This window comes from Apis mellifera, linkage group LG1 (assembly GCF_003254395.2).
Source record: "Apis mellifera strain DH4 linkage group LG1, Amel_HAv3.1, whole genome shotgun sequence".
Lineage (NCBI taxonomy): Eukaryota > Metazoa > Arthropoda > Insecta > Hymenoptera > Apidae > Apis > Apis mellifera.
The window spans coordinates 22,366,403-22,389,033 of NC_037638.1; the positions used below are offsets into that span (position 1 = coordinate 22,366,403).

At 43.4% G+C, this 22,631-nt stretch overlaps 1 long non-coding RNA gene across 14 annotated transcripts in view; it reads left to right on the plus strand.

Moving 5' to 3' along the window:
• The window catches only part of LOC100578882, a 184,493-nt gene extending 162,287 nt beyond the window's left edge, over positions 1 to 22,206 (plus strand). For 12 of the 14 annotated variants that reach the window (XR_003305153.1, XR_003305146.1, XR_003305134.1 and 9 more), the window contains 3 exons: positions 5,431 to 5,566; positions 21,696 to 21,815; positions 21,889 to 22,206. This is a non-coding gene — a long non-coding RNA (uncharacterized LOC100578882). Of the gene's footprint in view, positions 1 to 5,430; positions 5,567 to 6,211; positions 6,462 to 21,695; positions 21,816 to 21,888 lie in introns of all 14 variants that reach the window. The other 2 variants (XR_003305135.1, XR_003305138.1) reach the window with 2 other exon arrangements.
• Positions 22,207 to 22,631: the final 425 nt, after the last annotated feature.

Sequence of the window (22,631 nt, forward strand, 5' to 3'; positions counted from 1 at the left end):
TAGGTGACAGGCGATTACTCCGCGCCAGCTGATGGTCATTCATTGACCAAAGAGGGTCATTGTCGTTCGGTTAGAATCGAGGCTGACCCGGGCACGGCCCTCGTCTGTAATCATCCGCCAAGCCTTGTTGTTCGATTACAAAGGATCCCGTTGCCTCCCTGATTCGATCGTCCGAAGATAACAGTCTCGATTACCTAATACCTCGCTCGCAAAAATACCCCTCGAATTAGGCGAATGAATTCCTCTCGTATAAAAATTCATCTTTTATTTTTTTCTCATCGAAAAGTTTGAAATACTTTTATGAATTGTCATCATCAAGCATGTAAATAAGTTCTCGCTTCTTCTTTATTCCTCTTGGACATGTTTTGAAAATCCAAACAGAGGAATTGATCGTTTGTTCCAACAACGACTCAATGTAATAAAATACAATTCAGATTCTTCAACAATGTTGAGAAGAAAAACGAGATTAAGTTAGAATTAAAGGGAGGACTTCAGGACAAGTGGCTCGAATTCGAAAAAACGACGGATCGTCAGAGGACAATAAAAAGGGTTTGCCACTTAAGCAGAGAAACTAGGCCAAAATTCGCGCCGCGTTGCCCGAACAAATCGGGGTTGCACAAGATCAGAGGGGAAGATCCGCGGCGATACGAAGAAAGGAGGGGGAGGGGGTGAGGGATCGGAGGAAATTTGCGCGACAGTTGAAATTCGCGGCGTGTGTCGTTTGCGGAGGGGCGCAAAAAAGCAACGTGATTCGTTTGTATGCAAATGTTTTCTTGTAGCCGTTGCGGCCTCCACCGACGTCTCGTACCTTTTGTCGGATAAAATGTGGCTGGCCCGCAAGCGACGAGCGTACACAGGTAGCACCGGCCATGCCATAAAGCGCGCCAACTTACCATGTATATTGCGAAGGTCCTGCCTGAATTTCCATTGAATGATCAGTGTGTATCGCGCTTGTTTGTGTGTTTTTGCCCGGTCTCGTACGGGTCCCGTCCGACCGTGGAACAGGTCGTGTTGCTTAATGTATTCCTGGCGATAAAACCGCATGCTTAAAATATAGGTCGGTTTCTGGGTCGAACCTTCCCTCCCTCCTTCGCTTCGCTCCTCGTAGTACGACCGTTCCGTCGTATGAACTACGCGCGGCTGTCCTATAAACAAGCCACGTGTAAGCTCGTGCTCGCGCTTTTCACGTCGGCGAAAACCGGGGATCGTAAGTTTCGCCGGTGGACGCGGCGGATGATCCATGGTCGCGGGTGAATTTCGTGGGTGAGGCCGGAATCGAGCGTTTATATATAAGGATCTTTCTCGCTAAATTTAAGGGGTCGGGCGAGGAGGAGGAAACGAGTATTACGTAGCCACGGGCCTCGTGATTTATTCAAGGGGTCCGCGGATATTTTGAAATCTCTTATTTTCCGAGGATCGCGACGTTTTTAAAACGATATGGTCAATTGACATTTCGTCCTACGCGAGGGAGAAGCGTTTCGATCGATGTCGAGAGCGAGATATAATAACAGGTTTAAAATTCGCCAGGCGCGTGGGAGGTCGGGATAATTTGATGAAAGGGCAAAGGGAAATGAGGGAAAAATGTACGAAAAAAGACGGGAATAAAGAATGAATAACGAGTAATAGTGGCGAGTATAGCGCGGACGTGGATCGGGAACGGGATCGGGACGGAATTAACAAGGGTATTATCGTTGCACTCAATTTCTGATGATAGCGATTCGAATCATGCTCGAGGGCAAACCGCCGTTCCGGACGCTTCCCTGATTGGTTTCGATACGCGGCCGAATCAAGAGGCAAGTCGTAGTTGCGGCAGCCCGTGCCACGGCCAATGATAGTGGAATTTAATAAAGGGAATGATTACGTTCACCGCAAATCAGCATCGAAATGCATTCGACTGACTTTGATGAATCGTGAACACCGCGAGCATGCCTCCCCGTTTTCCCTCTCTCTTTCCTATTCCCTTCCACGCGTCCCCCCTCTTCCTCCCCCTCCACTCGCATGTGTTCACTATCTGCCCCAAGATAAGCCAATTTAATTAATCCCGTGAAATACATCAGATTTGATCGAAATGATAGATCCTCCCCACGGGCGCAATTGCATCGCAGAGACACTCCGCGGTGTTCGTTTACGATACTTTGACACGATGGCCGATTACATCGGTGCTGGCCGTTTCGCGGCGCCAATTATCGAATCTCTCGTCAATCTGTTCGAGTGGAAGACGCGATAATATCCGCGCTACTTTTTCGCGTGAAATAATTCGAATTTGTTCAAAAATCATTACACGGAACGATGATTGAACGAAAATCTTTTGATAAAATTCTGAAGAAGAATTTCGAGGAATCGATCGTTTCCTTATTATCGGATGTGCATATTGATTCGAGAAAATGAAATCAAAGCATCCCTTTCGATGTTTCTTTCAATTTTTCAAATTGACGATCGATATCACGTTCTATATCGTATTCAAAATATAAAAAAAATTATACAATACAAATCTTCATTAAAGAAGATGTTGAATGGAAATCGGAGAGTTCATTCCTTTTTTAAATATTGTAAGAAATATTGCTCGATACTCGAATCTCTTCTTAGATATCCCTCGTAAAACGAGTGTAGTAAAGTGATAATAGCATAACTGCATAAATAATTTTTAATCAGGTGGAATAGTAATGGTAGAAAGATAAGTCGAGTTAATCCTCTCAAATGCGATTCTACATTTTTTAAACCTATATAATTCACCAACCTGTTACATAGCCATAAATTAGTAAGATCCTCGAGTTAGGGGAGGGAGGAAGTAAGCGGGATATCGAATAGCCATCGATCGAAAGAAATAGAGATGTGGAGAAAAGGTGCGCGATATGACGGTATAAATCACTTGAAAGGTGGTTTGATCGATCGAGGGAATACTGCTATACGTTCCTCTCGCTCGTTCGTTCGTTTCCTCGATCGTTTTTATTCGAGCATTACCTCGATGAAGAGACAGTAGTGGAACGGGGTAGGAAACGGTTAAGGACGATTGAAAAGTGGCAGGGGGGTGGAACGATGCGGTGGTCGAGACAGCTGGCGCTTCTCCCCCGAGGAGCCGGGAAGAAAGAGCCGGGGCAAAGAAAAGCGGAAGAAAAGCGTTATTGTACCCTGCATTACCGTGCTGCATGCGAGGGAGCGATTAGTCTGTACATCGGCAACTCTCGAAATAATAGAGACGTACCGGATGCGAGAGCATCCCACAAAAGAATCCACCGTTTCTCGTTCAACGCGTAAACCAACAGCCGAACGAAATACCTTTGAACATCTCCAGAGTTTTTAGGGAACAATTAATTCGTAAGAAGGAATCGTCGAAACGGAGCGATTCTTTGTTTTAACACAAATGAGATTTAAAAAATTGAAGATGAAGGAGAATTGCTCATCGCGACTCGAACGAATAATATGGAAAAGAATTATCGTTGGAAGAGAAAGAAGGAGGGGGCAAAGAAAGGAGTATTGAAAAGAGGAGGGTACGAAAAGGGGTCGGTGTATCGCGTGTGTCTGAATGTACGCAAAATGACACGAGGGCAGAGTCGAAAGCCGGGGCCCCCCCACGTACACACCGTACGGCGGTTCTTTAGAAAAAAGTCACGGATCAGAAAAGACAGAAAGGTTGGGCGAGGAACGCGGCGGTAGGAGAAGAGAGAGTCTATATCGGGAAGGGGACGTGCGTTTAGGTGGATCCACGAGTCTTTTACTTTTATTTCTGCTTCGTTGTTGATGTTCATGTAAGGCTTCGGAAAGATCTATCCCGGCCCTCTCGTGTTTATCTCTTTTTCGCGAAGAAAGAGAAGGGAGGGGAAAGAAAAAAAAAAAAGGAAAAGAGAAAAGAGAAGGTAGCGGCGGTTGAGATATAGCGGTGAGGTAGCGGCGGCGAGGGACGATAAAAAGAAAGTCGTTGCTCTCCTTTCGGGAATTCGAACATTCATGGGAGCCCTTCTTCTGGACTGGAAAATGTTCCATCCCGTTGCCTGATCGTGCCAGATAATAAACTTAATTTTATTCTCGTATTTTTATTCGTCGGTATTTTTTCTTTTTTTTATTTTATAGAGGAGATACGCTCGTCGAATAAAATTACGGAATATTATAGAAAAGGAAAAAAAAAAGAAAGAAAGAAAAAAAGAAACACGTTCGATTCGTATTATATAACGTTTCGTCGTTCCATCCAGTTTGTCATCTCTCTGGAAAGCAGTGACAACATCAGAAAGTACACAGTCCTTTCGAACGAGCTCTATCGACATCCTGTTTCCTCGATACGAACTTCGTTATCCATTAAGGCGTCTTAATCTGGGCCAAAGAGAAACCTCTCGAAGCAGTTTCCCGTATGTTTCCTCGATCAAAGGAAGCAAAGATCGTTGGAAGAAACACCGGCTCGCCGGATGTTTATCACTCGAAGCCAGCGATGTTTCGCGATGGTTTTCGCGCCTAAAAAATAACGAACGAGCCGACGAAATTAGCAATGCAAAAGAAGGGATCCAAGGAATGCGAGTCGAGATTGAAATCGTATCGATTCGCGTACTTTTCGCGCGTTCAATTCGATTCGCTAACGTTTTCGTGATTATCGATATCATTTGGACATCTGGAACAATGTTGCCTCTCCTCTCTTCCCTCTCCAAGCGCAAACGAAGCGTCTTGAAAATAGGAACGGGTGTCTGTTTGAACTAGAGAAAAGGCATTTGTATCGTTCGTACCTTGGAACAGGCTCGAGTTTCTTGATTTTCTGTCGCGCAGTTTGCCTTCATAATTGGGAACAGAGGGGAAACAATGCCTCTGGAGGAGACAGAATTGCGAAAAGAATGGAAAGAGAGAGAGAGAGAGAGATGAGAGGGAGGACGTGTAAAATGAAGACAGCGGAAGAAGAGGAATTGTAGGTTGTAGATTAAGCGATATCGTAACCCAGTTCCCTTTTCTCTTGCAACCCTGTTTCCACGTAGCTGGGAAGAAGCTACATCGACGATTTTCCGTGCCAAGAGTGAAACCGGGTGTACACACTTTACCGACCTTTTTGCATTAATACGATCACCGGTACTTTGCTCGCGAGATATGGCCGGAAACTTTAAGAAACTCTTATCTCCCTCTTTGAACAGGTGTGCGCATTCATTGTTCCTATGTATACATATACATCAAACGAAAAGCTTGCACAAGAGCTTGGTACAAGAAACTGTTGCTGAAACATTCTTTATCCTTTGGCACGATGTAACCCGATCTTCGGATCTTTTGGACGAATCTCAACTTGTACGCTCTATACTTATGCTTTATCGTCTTAGTGCTTTATCCCGTTAAATAGTTCTCCCCATCCAGAGAGAAAGGGAGAGAAAGAGAAGAAAGCGTATGCATTTCTTTTCCGGCAATTCGAACCGTTCCCAGAGATATCGTTCCCATTTCTTACGAGGGAATGTTTTCGTTCCACAGGTGAATACGTGTTTGTTTGCCATTGTTCCATCCTCGAGGAGCAGCCACTTGAAGTCCCATACGCGTCGAATCCTTTAGAAAACTGCGACGAGAGGCGCGGGAGGATCGAAGAGACGAGACTTCATACGAGACTTCGGTAAGAAATCGGTACGGCGGGCTGCTCCAACTTCTCCAATAATACTTTCGACCACCCATTCGACGAGCCACCCTCCATTCGGCAATCCGCCCCCCTCTCCTCCCCTGGAAAAAGCTCTTTTCAAGTTTTCATCGAAAAGCAACGCGGTTATCGCGGCCGGACATATTCCCCGCCGCCAACGAATCGCGCTTACTCGTTTAGAACTCTGTTGATCGTTGTACACTTGAGACCCCATGGAAGAAAGATATAAGCGAAACTTTCGTTTCAAATCTGTATCGTCGAGCGGGTTCGATTTGAGAGATGAGAGTAACCTTAGAAGACAACCTTAGACACCGAACCACCGTGGACCATGTATTTCGCGAATCTAGATCCAGATAAAAATCTAGTAAAAATGGTACACAAGTCTAAATATCTGTGACATGTTATATTATAAAAAGTTCAAAATCGAAATAACGATGGTGATAGTTTTGATAAATAAATTATTCCAATCGTTAAAACACTTATTTCTAACGATTATTTCTAACGATAATATTAAACTGTAAATTACTTATCTAAAAAAAAAAAAAAAAAGAAGGATAAGATTTCCAACAGGATTCAAAATAAAGGAAATAAACTAGAAATAAGCGAACCGCATTCGCATTATAGTTTGACAGCCCACTGGTCACCGAAGCGATTTCGCTGCAGAAAAATGGAAGCTCGTTAACGGGCGAGGAAAATGGTTGCTTCGACTTGGTGTTTCGTGGGTCGAAGGTCGTTTTGTGAATCGGGCGGAGGAAGAGGAGCGAGGACGGAGGGAACGGCGGATGCGGACTTTGCGGCCGGTGCACAATACAGTGAAACGCACTTCACTCGGGGGCCACTCCACTCGAAGAGCGCCTAGATTACGGCTGCAAAGGTAGGTGCGACCCGAGTACAACCAACCCACTTTCCTATCTCAAAGGGGAAGGATTTATGCGGAGAGCGCAAACGGGCGCGAGCATTTCGCGCGAACGATTTCAAACGTGTCCTTAACGGCGACCTCGGGACGCGCCCGGTCCCCTTTGAAAGACGAGCCGGTTGAAGGTGAAAAAAAGGGAGGCAGGAGGGGAAAAAAAGAAGAAGAAGAGGAAGAAGAAGCACGTAGGCGAGTAGAGGAGGAGGAGGAGAGAAAGGAGTGGAGGAGGAAAGCGAGTGAGAAGAAATTGCTGGACTCTCGTCTAAAAAACGAGACCTTTGGGAATACTCGCGCGAGCCTTTTCGCGTCTATTTCAAACTCCAACGAGATTGCTCGTGGATAAGTCCGCACACGTCGCGAATGAAATATTTTTATTCATCTTCATCGTTTATTTTTACGCATGCGTATTCTTCGCCCATCTCCGGCGTTACCGATCCCTCCACTACATTAGCACAATGTACAGGATTCGACAAAGTGCAAAGTTTAATTAAGAGAGCCGCGTGCGTGTTTGAAAAAAAAAAAAAAAAAGAAAATATGGGACGCCATTAACCTGATTTCCGAATACGATGGAGTTTCCACCACCGACCCGAGCTCATAAAAATATAAAACACGTTAGCGTTTCTCGATTACTCTCCCGGAATACTTTTGTCTCTTGATACAAGAGTGGTGGTATATTAAACCCCGGAACGGGGTTTTTATTTACTTATATATACCGACAATCGTGAGACGATTTCCTGCCGCGAGAATGACTATTCGACAAGTTTTGAAAGCCCTCGAACTTCCGGGAAGACTGTCGTCAACGCGACCGCTTCTTTCTTGCCCCTTTTCCAACTGCACCTATTCCGACGAAATCGTGCGACAAGAAAGGCGAATCGACGGAAGTCGAAGCTGTTCCCGGGATCGTTACGATCCCGCGAATCGTTTTCAACGTTACGATACTTTCTTTCTGCGTTATGGACCGAGAAACGGAATTCCATGGTATGAAAATAACATCGTTCTCTCTCGTATGTCGTATCCGAGATGTCAATTAGAAAAATCTCGTTCAAAGAAATGAGTCGCCATTGACCAAAAAAAAAAAAAAAAAGAAATATCGATATTACGAATTGGAAACGATATAAGCGAAGTAGCAATTAAAAATTCTCTCGGACATTATATTCGCATCTCTCGTCTCCCACTTCGTAATTCATTTTTCCAATAAATCGATCACCTCCCATCGACACAAGATCGAACACGCAAATAATCGAGTTACGAATCGCCGTTACACTCGTAAGCAAACTCCGGAATTTCGGTTACGAATAGTGGAAATATCCTTTGGAACAATCTCCCCGCAATTCCACTCATTATTTATAATCCCTCCCCCGCCGTTTAAGACCCTTCCACAAATAACTCCGGTAATCGCCACTCGAGCAAGAGGCAGAGATACTCTCGAAAAAAGCCCCATAATTCTTCGTCGAATCCACCTCCTCGCCACAACCCTACTACAGCTTCGGAAGGATCGGGATTTTTTTCGAATAAATTTCATCCCATCACGACCGCGTCACATTTTTATCGAGCGGGGAATCTCTGCAGCCCCGCTGGACACGCGGGAATAACGGCAGCAACGGCCGATCGGGGGGAGAGTCGCGAGGGGGCTTTGGAAGCGGCGCGAGCAACCGACGTCGGCGCGACGAGGCGGTTCCTTGGCCTGGTGGTTGCAGATGCATCGGTGCACTGCAATTAAATGCGCGTATATAGGAACGTAGAGCGCAGATTTATGCGTCACTGCCGGCTACGGGATATCTCCATCCCGGAGACCGATCGTCCCCGAGGATGTTTCGCGGCCTCCTCGTTTCGAATTCTCGGCGAGGAGCCGCGCCACCGATCGCGCGCGTATCTCAATCTCGGAGGTGGATACGCGTGTACCGCGTTTGATTAAGTATTAACCGCGATTAATCGAGGGACCGTGACAGGAGGAAAGCCTTCCAAGGCTGTGTTGTCTCGCTCGTTTTTCGATTCGTGCGCGAGGGAAATGTGACTGTCTCGAGCCTCGAAAAACTCGATTTTTACGTCGCGCGAGTATAATTCTTGTTTATTACTTGTGTCTTTTCTCTTTGAATGGATTCTTTTTGATGGATTCTTCTGTTAGGCAAGGTTTATTAATACGATGTGTTGTTAAAACCAGCAACGATTCTATTTTCTATGAAATATTGCATCGAAGTATTATGGAGATATTATAACGAGTTTTGCATAGAGAAATTTTTTAAAATTTCTTGAAATTAAATTATTTTCTTCTTTTGTAAATATTATTAAATAAACTAATCAAGATTATGAATGATCGAAGAATTGAAAGATATCGTATCAACGTATCAGATTAAGAGATCTGATTACTTTTAATTGCCAGAAGAAAATTATTAGTTCAAATACTAACGAATCATATAATATTAATAATATGAAATCATAATTATATATTATGGTATTTCTAATACCGTGTATACTAAGATTAAAATGTGTGATGTTAAGCATAAAAGAAAAGAAGAAATTGCAAAGAAGAAGAATTATGTAAAATGATAAAAATACAAAAAAAAAAATCACGATCATAACTTAACAATACTCGTAATATTTTCGATCGGTTGTGCGCGATTACGATAGGAATATCTGCATGGATTGAATAACGTAGCATTGTTACACGATATCTCTCGTACGTTTCCAGAACTGTCAAAAAATCTTCACATATACATTCCTGGGTATTTCGCGTTCAGGAACCAGTTAACCTTTCGCGATTCCAGATAACATCGAGCATTATGATCGAAACGTGTGGCGCTGGGAGGCACATCGATGTTGAGGCTAACGCGGGGCTCGACATTACTCACAGATCTTATTATCTCTCGTGATCGGAACACTCCCTAACGTAAGAGCACGTTCGCGTTTGAACAACTCGTGGAATGAAGGAGGGAGAAAAGAGAAACAGAGAGAGAAAAGAAAAAAAAAATAACAAAAAAGAAAGAAAGGATTCTAACAACCATTCTTTCGTTACTTAACACCCCCAACTTGTATTTGACTTCTCGCACGTACGCGAGAAATCGCCGCGAGACGAGATTCTTGGTGGCGGTCTATCGCGTGAGACGGGCACGGATCGGTGAGAAATGCGGAAAAAAAGGGAGAGAAAGCGAAGGGATCGTTTCTCTTAGTCTCGAGTACCCACGAGGATCCCGCCATTTTCGTGGATCTGCCGCGTAGAATTTGTTCCACCGATTTTTCGACAGAGGAAGAATCGTCCTTTGAAATTCCGCGCTTGGATTCGACGCAACACCCTTCCTATCCAGCCGCGACTAACTACAGATTACCGCGCGGTGGTAGTATCGTGGCGGCGGTACACGTGGCGTGCGAGGAGGAGCGATATCGAGCGAGCATTGTGGCCCGATCGTTCCGATCCGGTTACGACAGGACGCTCGGACGATCGGACGCGATACTTATTTAGCGTACCTGGTAATCAGCGACCATAAAAATGAACATAAACCGACACGTTTCGTACGGTAGGTTGCATACGCGCGTATACGAGAGGCGAGGGAAAACGCACACGCCAGGACCGTGTGGGCCTCTTTGATAGCAATGAGAGAGGCTAAGTTCCGGCAATAAAGCCTAAGTGCCAACTCGCATCGTTTATGGGGGTCCTTTTTCTCTTAAGAGCTCCGGGAGAGTCTTGCGGTACGGCGAAATCGAGTTTCGGTAAGGAAGGAGGGAGAGGGGGGGGGCAAGTTGTACACGCGCGCCTTTTCATCCGGTTGTACTACCGAAAATGCCATCTCGGAAAGAAGCATTCGTTTCGTTCCTCCTAATACCTTCCTACAAGTTCCAAGCAGTGGTTTCTCGATATTTCGCGCGACATGTATCCGTTCAAATGTCAGTCTCGTTTTACGACCGAATCTTCCCATTTGTCTTTCCCCCCCCGAGGGAAAACAAATCGAGATTATTAAAAACGAATCTTCTCACGATCCAAAAGAATCGTGATGCGTCTAACAATAGAGACTCGATAATTCGAAGCGAAACTCTCGAAGAATCGTTCTCCAAGAAGGTATTTTATCGCGAATTGGAATTTATTCTCGTGTTTCGAAAAAAGGATCGTGATGTGTATCTAAGATTAATTTAGCAAAATTCTTCAAGAAAAATTACTCTCATAAATATTTCGTATCGAGTTACTCTCACCACGAAAAAGTTTAAAAAAATTTATAATTTCGTCCGATCGAATCAAACGAATCGGAGGAACAATTACAGGTGATGAAAACGTCGTCGCGCGAACGTGTCAACGAAAAAATGGTGGCACGCGCGCGACACAGATTAGCCGTAGGCGGTCGTCCGTAGGAGACGTTGTAAGAACAATTAATAAGGATCATTAAGGGGACGACCCAGTTTTCTCGGCGGTCGAGGAAGGACGAAGGGGACCCACGGAGGGGACCAGTTCTGGTTGCGTACCGTGTCTACCTTCCTTTCTCGCTCTCACGGAGGGAGCAGAGCGCTGCTCCGTTCACGGCGAAACATGATTCTTGACTATCCCGCTCGGGCCCAAGGATAGATCGTCCGTGGAGATTGTCGGGGGCGCAATTTGTTTCACTGCCTAATACGAGTCTTCTTCCACGAGACGCTCTCGCTACCTGGCTCCCGCTCAGGATAAAATCCGGCTTCCATGTATGCGAGCTTACAACCACGCGAATTTGTCCGGCCGGCCGCAATAGCATAATTTCGCGCTGCATGGCTCCGTGATTCTTTTTTTTTTTTTACCACGTGGAAACCGTGGTGTTTCGACGGTTGTTATCGGGAATTGATCGTCCTCGATGGACCTGTAGATTCGGATCTTTTTATTTTATTCTTTTCTTTTAATTCTTGCGCGACTGAATCCGCGTGAGAAGAACTCGTTGGAAGTTCGAAGAATACGTAAATGGAATATTTATTTGGAGATATCTACGAAATATAATTGTAAAATATTCGTGGAACTTTGAAGATTCGATTCTATAGCGTTGAAAGGAAAATGATTTGTATTGAACGATTATTGTTTTCGAGTTATATAAAAAAAAACGTTGTACAATAATCAAAGGATTAACCACGACAGATCGATGATTATATGAATTAATGGAGAGTATGAAAAATAATTCTGAGATTTAGGTTTAGCCAGCGCAATAGGTAATGTAATAAATGTATTTCTTAAGATACTTGGATAGCGTGAATTGTTTGCTTGTTTGCTAATGCGTCTGACTGTGTTGATGTGAACGAAGTGCGGGAATGTGAAGTGCGTCTGGCAAGGTGCTAGAAACGAGTGGAGTAAGAGAGGCAAGAACTTGTGACCTTGCGGAACGAAGTACTTACTTACTTCTTTCCCTTACGTGTTTCTTTCCACTCCGACACGCGATATTTTAACTGAATTGTCTACCGCATGATGTGTGGTAACATTCAGTTTCAATTGTATAATCGTCACAGTCGATGATTCGTCACGTAACCTCTTATCTTCTTCTCCCTCGAACGAGTGCGAACGAGGGCGGAGGAAGAGGCGAATTTATTCGAGGAAACTCGAAACCTTGACCGACCAAAAATAACCATCCGCGTTTAATTTCTCTGAATATCACGTAACGAGAGGGGAAAAGAGGGGAATTCGAATAAAAAGGAGGGAGGGAGCAGCGGGGGTGGTTAAAACGGTATCAAGTTTTTCTCGCGTTTGCATTATCTCGCATGGAGCGCTCACGCAACTTAATTAAGGGGATAATGTAACATTTAACGTCGGACTATAGCCGCGTGCGCTGGAACAACGTTACACGACGCCAAAACAAATTACTTTTTTATCCCTTCCGCGTTCCGACCACGACCATACAACAATCACTCCTCTCCACTCCTCCCCGCTCCCTCTAAACAACCTATAATTTCTCTCAAAAATCCGTAATAAGTTGGTACCTGGCCCGCCTCGATCCCTTCTCGCAAAAACCACGCGTCGCATTCCGTTACGCAATAAACGGGAGACAACCGGTGAACCGGTTACCCAGAAAGGAACGAATTAATCACAATAACCGCTTTTTCCTCGATCCAGAGAGAGAGAGAGAGAGAGAGAAGCCAGGTTTCTGCCAAGATCTTTATCAACCCTCGAATAGAAAAATCGAGGGAGCAGGTTCCAAAAGACGAAAGAGCCACGGGATAATCCCGTTACCGTGGAATGAAAACATCCTCGTTGGCTCTCGGATCCTGCCAACACTCCGGTTTATAAATATTCCCAATGACCTATATGACCCTCTTTATTCCACCCTCCATCCGTCTCCATCCCCTTTCTGCTTTTTTTTCTTCGCTTCGTTCTATTTCCCCGCCGTGGAAAAGAGGTTGGACGATTATTCTCGCGGTGAATTTCGAGATTTCAGATTCCGAGGGGGTGCGACACGATCAAGGTGGAGGTGGCTTCATCGCTCCGACTCACGAGACATTTGCATCTGAGGTCAAGCGCGGTTAACTCTGTTCCTCGATCTATTTTTTTTTTTTTTTTTTTGTTATTTCTGGAAAAGAGTTGGAAAAATTCTTGCTCGTTTATTTCGTTCCTAATAATAATTTGAACGATATATTTCTTTAAAAAAGATAGATATCTGTTATTATTTAATCGAGCACGTGTACTACGTGTATTCTGTAACAGTTTGATATTTCGATATTCGAAAGGATGTTCAATGTTTTACGTGTTTTCATAATGCTCTTATGACTTTTAACTTTTAATCCGATACGAAACGAGAGATTTTCTCGTACATTTTATAGGTACTAACGATAGGCAATAATGATATGGTAATTATAGAAAACGTGTAACAAGATGAAGATTCTCACGTAACTGACCTTTTCGCAATCATAAACACCTCTTCAGCTTATAGCTGGGAAGAGAAGCATCTCTCGATCCGTCTGGCAATATCGATGGCTCGTAAAAGTCGAGGTAACCGATCGCGTCCATTGATCGCATACGATATAAGCGTGATAAATTTTCAATTTTCTCGAGATCGATGAAAGAGCGATGCAGCAAAGGGAAATGGGAAAGGTTTCGTGGAAATCCAAGACACGATTTAAATCTCTTCACAATTATTTCTTGATGCACGAAGATATATTTTATCATTGTATTATTTTATTTTTGAAATATTTATATATAGTATATTACTTCGAGGATACTAGAGATAAGTTTTCGAATATTTTCTACCATCCTTTTTACATTTTAATGCGTTCAAAAAGAAAAAAAGTAGGATACTCGTTCATTTCAATTCGACGGCTTTCTATCTTTTAAACAGAAATACCGAGCAAGGCATTTGTTATTAATGATCAATGCATATTGATTGGCGCTCCTGCTAAATGAAATTACGTTGTGAATGGTAAATGCTCTCCTCTTTCTTTCCTTCCCTTCCCTTCTTGCCCTTTTTTCTTTCTCTCTTTCTCTCCCTTCGTTCTTTCTTTCTTTCTTTCTTTCTTTTTTTTTGTGTCAATAAGTAGAATCAAAACGATGAAAGCTACTGAAACTGTTTTCAGATCTGTGAAATATCTCTAGACTATTTGAATATCGAGCCATGGAATCTTTCCCACCTCTTTCTCTCGTCCTCCTTTTCCTCCGACGACAATAAATCTGAAAGGTAATACAACGTCTTAATAAATCAAACCATCCTCGAAAATATCCCGGCTATTGCGCGCTCGATGGATCGATACACACCGGAAGTATGCAAGTTTAACGATCACGTTCCCCTCGGATGGACGATTTTAAAATTCGATTCGTATTTCCGGTTACGAGACTTTCTGACATTTAGACCAGGTTGCCGATAAATAGCCAGAAATACGTTAATACGTCACACGCGCACGAAATTATCGAAATCGATTCTACTGGATCTGCTTCGCGGCCAAATGTAAGGAATCGCATTAATTAATCCGCGAGTCGTTTCGATCCCGTTCCATCCGCGTTTCGACGAAACAATGATCGTAGGATTAATTCATTTATAATTGGATGACACGATTTTGTTTGACAAAATAAAACTTGCACAAAGTCTCAAAAATTAATCGAAACGCATGGCACCGATTTGATTAATTGATTTGCAACATTTCGGAGGAATCGATAGTGGTGACAGAATGTATTCACATGGGTATGAAAATTATGTAAATTTTACGTGTACGAAATATTTACGATAATGCAAATTTTACAGGTATTTCGAAATATTTCGAGAAGTAATTATTTATAAATTGATATTGTTTGTCGTGTTTTGTTGATTTCGAAATTCCTACTTACGATCGAAATTGTATCATCTTATGAGAATTTCTCGGATTAAAATTTTTTTTCGAATACGATTATAAAGATAAGAGGCAAAGATCGGTTTCACTTTTCGAATATCGCAATAAACTTCGCTCGATGAATTTTCGCGATCGCATCACGTTGCAACCTGTAGATTCTCCAGATTCCTACAACTCGAACGTTTCCACAAATGATACAAACTTTCGCGCTAAGTCGAAACTCGTGAGCAAATGAAATGAGACCGTTCCTAGACGCGTTGGTACGCGTAAAACCAAATCGGACAAATCAAATTTTCCAAAATTAAATGGCCCCAATTTTCACAAGCAAGAAGGCTCGACCTAACAAGATATCGAGAGGAAACCCACTCACCGCAACCGTGATTCGCGTGATTGATCGTTCGGGTCAACGAGTTTTCAGCTAATTTTCCCGGGCCGCGGGCGAATTAGCGCGGAATTCGGGGAGGGGGAAGAGAAAGAGAGGTGAGGGGGATAGAGATTGTTGATCGAGCAAAGAGAGAGAGAGAGATTAAATCAAAAGTTCGACGAAGGACGCCAACCGAGGATGGTACGATATTGAAAAAGAAACTTGAGGCGAAAGGGTCGAGGAAGGAGAAGGCGCGGTTCAAGGGGAAGGAAAGCGAGGCTCCTAATTACCGGCGAAACGCGCTTACACGCGTACGTGTTCCGCGCCGTTACACCCACGATCTCGGCCGCGTGTGAAGCGAGAGAGAGAGAGAGAGAGAGAGAAGAAAAAAAGAGAAGAAAAGGGAATTACACGTACGAGCCGGCGGGGGTGGCGAGCAGTGCCCTGTGATATTCATGTTTCCAGATTATTTATGACTCGTGGAACGAGTGGCCGCACGCGTACAACGCCGCTACGAAACGCAACCCGTGCATCTAACGTGTACATTATATACAGGAGGGAGGAGAAGAAAAGGGCGGGGGTGGAGTGGAAAAAAATAGAAACAACCCCGTGAACCAGAGACGGCCTCTCGTCCTCGTGCGCCCTGTGCTTATAAACGCGCCACCCCTCGCACGTCCCACCACAGCCGAGGATCGCAAGAAAGAAAAGAAAAAGAAAAAAAACGTGCGAGAATCGTTCGTTGATTCGTTATAAAAATCTTCGTAAGAATAATCAACTCCGTTCCATTCCGTTTCGCGATTACTAAAAAAAAAAAAAAAATACTTGTAGCGAAAAATAATCGATATCGAGTAATAAACAATAACACAGCAGCCACGCTTTTTTAATCGTTCTCTCACGGACAAATTATAGCTTGTCTCGTTGGAATGAACGAGGGGAGGGGAGGGAGGAAGGTTATGGCGCGTTCGACAAAGTTGATCGGCGAGGGATCGATCGTGCGTGTTGGTACGGTACACGATGCCGATCGCGATGGTGAGAATAACATAATGCCGGGCAGATAGAACGGCAGGTATATAAGGGGAGGTGTGGCATCAGCACGCGTTACGGGCATAATTCATCCGGGGCAACGCGGGGACACGCACATACATACATACGAATATACACATTTTATCGTGGCGATTCCGATAAGGGCGAACGGTTCACGGGGCCGCGATCCGCTCCTGCTTATACGAGCGAGCTGCGTGCTCGTCATTCTGTGCCGGCGGTGCCGTCCGGCCAATCGATATTTAATGAACATGACGAATGCGTGGCTCCCCGCTAACGATCGTGCACGATGCTCTCGAGGCGGCCGTTTCTGCGCGACGATCGATGCCCACCCCGCTCTCCCCGTCCATGGCTGTGTTTCTTGGAATCCGGCCCGAGATCCTTGGTATCCGGGATCCGGATATCGTTCGTCGTTTGGATCGATGGAAATTCGAATGGAATCGAGCGCAGCTTTGGAGACGAACAACGAAGAATATATTATTAAAATATTTTGAGTAGATCGTAACCCCCTTGGACGAGACATTCTTTTATCATATTAGGAGGCTGTTACATTTACGTCCAAACATTTTGGATAAAAATGGACCGCTTCACGAGAATCCTGAAAGTTATTCAAAAATATAAATTTATCCGATCGATTGTTCGATCGTAGGAAAATATAGCGAGTTTATTCGTCAAAGGGATTCAAGTGCGATTACGTCGAAGCGTTGCGCGTGTGCGTTTAAACCGGGTTAAAAACGGAAGCAAATTACGGATCGGAAATAAAGACGGCACTAATGGCGGAATTTCATGCATTCGGCAGAACCGTAATAACGAACGCTGCCATTATTGGTACAATTTGTAAGCGATGCTTGTACCCCCGTGTAAACACGCGACCGCGTTATTAATTTATTTACGGGCGGGGACGACAATGCTCGCTCCGCCCGGGAATCAATTAATATCGGCCGTTTTATGCTTTCGCGAAAGGCGGCTGCCGCTCGCTTCGATCACGTTTAAACAAAATCATCAGCCGATTCGACAAATACATGTCCGCCCGGCAACGTTTCGCAAACAGACCGGTTAAATACAGCAGCAGTTGCTCGTTGCATCGCGGCCGTGGCGATGAAGCGGGGAAAAACGCTTTTTCCCCCGCTGGGGAAATATCGTAATTTCGCGTATTAAAATCCGACCAGAACCGATGGATCTAATTTATAAATTTGTATTATACGATTGTATTTTTAATCGATTAAGGTAAAGTTGATTAAACGCCGGAGAAGCGAACATCAGATCGTCGTGATGATGTTCTGGCAACGTATAAATCGATAAAAAGAAAAAGAAGAAACTAAACTCGCACATATTAAATATTTTAATAAAGCGAGAAATAAGTTGAGAAAGTTTGTCGCGAAGTAAAACTCGAGAATTCATCGCAATATTCCATATACCCATTCGTTTATCCATATACATATATATATATATATATATATATCTGTATTCACAAAGAAGTAAGGACTTGGATAAACGCAAACATTCGAATGAAATCACATAAAAATAGATTAATTAGAATTAATTAATTCAGAGAAAAAAAAGAAAGAAACAAAAAGCTGTAGCTATAAATTTTGTAACTATACGTATCCAATTTCGATAAAGGCAGCTTTATTTACCGGCTAGGAGGAAGCACATTTCTCTTAAAATTAGAATCATAAGCTGTAAATATTTCGAACTCGTAAAAGTCGTAGCTACTTTGTCGTTTAATTTCGAAAACCGTCGGTGAAACAGGTAAAGGCACCGTTTTGAAATACGGCGTGATCTCGCGTAAGTACACGTATCCCGTAACAACGTTCCAATAAAAAAAAAAAAAACGACAAAAAAGAAAGAGAGGGAGAAATTAGTTTTTCATCCCGGTTCATTTACCCGCTTCTAAGCGTGCCTCCCCTCTTTCTACTTCGGGATAATGCCGAGTTATTAAAGTCGCGTTACACACTCGCCAACTTTCATACGGATGCGCGGCGGTTTTTTAATGAATACGATTTTTCGAAGATCGCGCGCTTCGAAACGGCGATGCGTCTTTGATCGTCGGCCCGAGATAAATTAAAATTAAGCAGAGCTCGGGCTTGTTGCAACGTTTGTGAGAGAGATCGAGAGCGAGAGAGAGAGAGAGAGAGAGAGAGAGAAGGGAGCGCAGGAGCGCATCGCGTTGAATTAATTGAATTCATTGAAATCTGAAGACTTGAATTCATTCAGTATCTCTCTCCCGACCGAGATTGGAATCTCGAGAAACCGCAATTAACGAACGAGTAGACCTTCGTTGTGGCTCGGAATAATTTTCTTAGAAACGAGTTAAGCGTCGAATCGTGGCTACGAGGGATGGAACTCGAACTTCGAAACCGTTTGAAAAATGGAGGACACCGTTGACGTTTTCACGAATCATCGTAGAGAATTCCAATAGGTTTAACTCATTCGCGATTGTGAAACTCGAGGAAACTATGATAACGGTGATAAACGATTAATTTTTATTTACCACGTTTAATAATTAATTATCATTGGTTTTAAAACATTAGCTCATCGGTCACTTTTTTTTTAAATATATTTTTAAATAATTGCAATTTTTCTACTGACAAACAATATTATTTTGACTTTCAAGCATGTTATATAATTTTTCAAAAATTTAATTTCCAGCTTAATCAATTACCCACGAAGCGTTGTTTTCAACAACAACATCACGACATTGTACGATTTTATTTTTTTGGACACGTATCAACACGTCATCCGTTAATGCGAATCCGGGTTAAACCGTCGATCCTCTCCTATTTTCCCAGGAAATCACCTATTTCAAGGATGCGCTGGAGCAACGAGACGCGAGAGAGAGAGAGAGAGAGAGAGAGAGAGAGAGAGAGAGAGAGAGAGGGATGGGCGCGCAAGCTCAAATCCTACATTCCTCAAGGCGAAGCTAGAGCGAAACGGACGAGTACAGAATCCATTTAGATAAGTAAACGACTTTGTTAATTAGATTTGTCGAAAGTAAAGCGGAGGTGGGAGTGAGCACAGCTGGGGAAGGTGAAATAATCCCCGGCACACTGAGCGGAAGAGTTGAATCGGCGCGAGGCCGACAAAGAAGCTGCATGCTGCACTTTGACAAAGATTTGCAGGACGGGAGAGGAGGGGAGAGGGGCGTAAAAGACGGGAAGGTGAGGGTGCGGGACAAGGGGGCGAAGGGCAAACGAGAGAGAAAATTGGGGTGTGCGAAAGCGAGTAAAAGTTTCTCGCGATAATTGTCCGACTTTAAAGCGTCTCGTGATGCTAAATAACGTGCTCGAACCTCGCCTTGTTCTTCCCTTACTATATCTCCCTGTCCTCCTCCCTGGATCCCGATTTCTTTTCCTCGCGAAACGAAGGAAGATACCTGGCAATGTGGACGTAAGAGTAAATGTCATTTTAACGTTAATTTATAAAATTACACGGTGACGCGATATATTTTATATTTTATATCGTGTTATTTATGTATTTTCGTGGAAAAGTAATCGTGGATATTAATATTAAATATAACGTTTATGGGAAAAGAGATCTGGAAGATAAAATTGTAACGTTAGATATTTAATATTTCTTTTTTTTTTTTTTATTATATTAAACGGATAATGTTCGTTAATAACGGATCTTCAGAAAGATAGCATCGAAATATATACGATAGTATACAAATATTTTTTATAGAAAAGACGATTAATAAGAGTCATTTTGTAATTACAATGTTCGTCTAGTCTAATCCTTAAAATAGTGAATAATCAGTAACTTATGAAAGGTAGCGATTACTTATTATAAACGTAAGATCCCAATTTGATATTTTTTTTTTTTTTTCATTAAATGTAGTTAATAAGTGTCAACTCCATTTCATAATTATATCGTTTTTTTTTTTTTGTATTACCAAGTGATCGTGCTGAACAATTCACAAACGGTGATACTACATTATGGAGGACGTGTTCTCATAAAAATATACATATTATAACGGAGCATTATACATATTCGTGTTCAACCGGCATAAATTATTTCCAGCGTGTAATTATCAATAGCGCAATGAAATTTTCTTTCGTCCCTTAAACGAAACACGGCCATTTCTCGCACGTAATCGGCGAGGCATGCAAGCGTTCGCCGAAACGCGATAGCAATTAAAGTGTTAATTACTCTGACGAAGCTGAATTGGCAGAAACTGGTGGGTGGTGAGAGGGTGGAGGGAAGTAAGACAAAGGGTTGCGACGCGTTTGGACAAAGATTCAAAGAGAAAGAGAAAGGAGAGGAGGAGGTGGGGCGCATCGCTTAGGAAAGGGCGCAGGCGGTGAAACTTTTACGCGATAATTGTCTCGGTTGAAAATACTTTTCGGTCGTTACGTTTCTTGCCACTTGCAAGAAAGGCGAGCTTGACCCTTCTATATCTTTCAACGCGTCTCCCTCGCAATGCACCCTTGCATTTTTCCGCTTTAAGTAGTTCCGCTTTGTCCGTACTCGGCGATTATCAATGAGCATAAAAATGCTTGACCAACGCGGATACGGGAAAGCATCTTAATAAACATATCTTAAAACCTCGAGTATAAATAAACCTCGTATTTCATCGATCAACTTTCATATATCGAAGAGAAACTGGAGAAATTAGGATTAATTAAAATATTCCCCAAAAAGATCGAGATAAATATGATACGTGTTGGTGAGACAACAGCAATCCATAGACCACCTACGGCCTTATAGTAGAGAGAAAGGAGAGACGCAGAATCTGTTAGCGTGGGACAACGAAACTTAAAGGAAGAAGAAGGTTTCCGCGAAACTGTGGTCCGCAGGGGAGCCGCGGACAAAGAATCGCGTCTCCTGAGCCGAAAGAAGGCTCGGCCTGCCGGTGTCCGACGAAAGGAAATGCTGTGCGCCGTAACCGACAGATAACGATCGTGGGGATCGTGGATCTAGTACCGATTCACGATCTCTCTCTCTCTCTCATTCTATGCGAACAGGGCCATACGTATGCCCGTTTACGCATACATTTGCCGGACGCGAGATTCCAGCTCTGTGGAAGTAGCTGCCCCTGCAGTTAAGACTTCAAGGTATCAGGTTTCCCCGATTGTATCATCAAACGGTCCCTGCTCGGTTTCTTCGTCATCTTGCGCGGCGAGGCAACCAGCTCGGTTATTTCCAACCTCCTCCTGCGCTCGCCCCCTCCCTCTCTCCCGTCCCCGCGATTCCCTCCTCGCTCGTGGCCGGCGGCGGCGACGCCGGCGTCGCGCTTTTGAGAAACAAGCTTAATCCGTAAGGACATCTCTCGCGATAGAGGGGTCAACGCCAGCTGCACGCCCTGGGTGACGGTTTGCTCGTTCCACCGTCTGCTTAGACCGCTGATCACTGCACACGGCGAGAGCCGGCGTTGGATGGCGTTGATCGCTGATTACGCTATTGATGATGAATGGCCGAGTGGTCGAGACGGTAATTCGCCACGAAGCGAATTGTTACGCGCGTCGTCCTCGCCTTCTTCTTGTTCCGCGCGAGAACTTGGGGAAGCGTAATAATTTTTCTTTTTTTTTTCTTTTTTCCAGGAGACAACGAGTATCCCTTTTGCGATTTAAGCGGTGATGGCCGGGGTTCTTACGCCCTTTCCTTCTACGAACTCGCTCGATTTACGCGTATTAAATATAGAGGCTTTTAAAAGCGAATCCGTGAGTACGATGCTTAATGCGGTGAATATTTATGCGCCCTCGGTTGAAATTCTTTTATACTTTTGTTTTTCAGCGCCACGAGGGGGAAAGAAGGGGAAGAAGGGAGAGGAGAGGAGAATGGAAGGACGCGCACGCAATCCGAGACAATATCCCGTTTTGGCTAAGAGGATCGCCGTCTCGGTGGCAGTTTTAATAAATTTCGCCGATTTCTACGCTCACCGTGGATTGCAACGTCGACTATCTACGAATAAACGGACGGAATCCCCGTACTTTCGGTTTATTATACTTCGTTAGAACCATAACTACGATTTTGTAAGTCGTTTTAATATCATTATTGTTCTATACGTTTGTAACAAAATTTTATATTTTAAAAAATAAATAAAAATGTGAAAAATTTAAAAATATTTTTATTGATTTACATATTCCCTTTTCCTATCTCAAACCGTTGATCATTTATATAATTAAAACAAATAATTAACATATAATTAAATCAAAGTTTTAATCAAAACTTTTAACAATCAAAATAAAGACTAGAAGAAATTAATCGAATGAAAAATTTAGAGAAAACTGTATACTATCGATATCGAGACGAGTTAACGAGACAATTAATTGGAAATTAAATAAGGCCGATAATAGAAAATCAACGGTGTAGCGCATTCATAACAAGCTTATCGCGGAGTTAGCCGAGGTTTCGCGGTAGCTATTTTTTCGCATCATGTAATGGATATCCCAACCCTAGCCTGATGATCTATTACCGCGAAAATAGGTCAATTATATCTGCTGGCCTCAGGCCATGAGGTACATCCCGAATTTCAA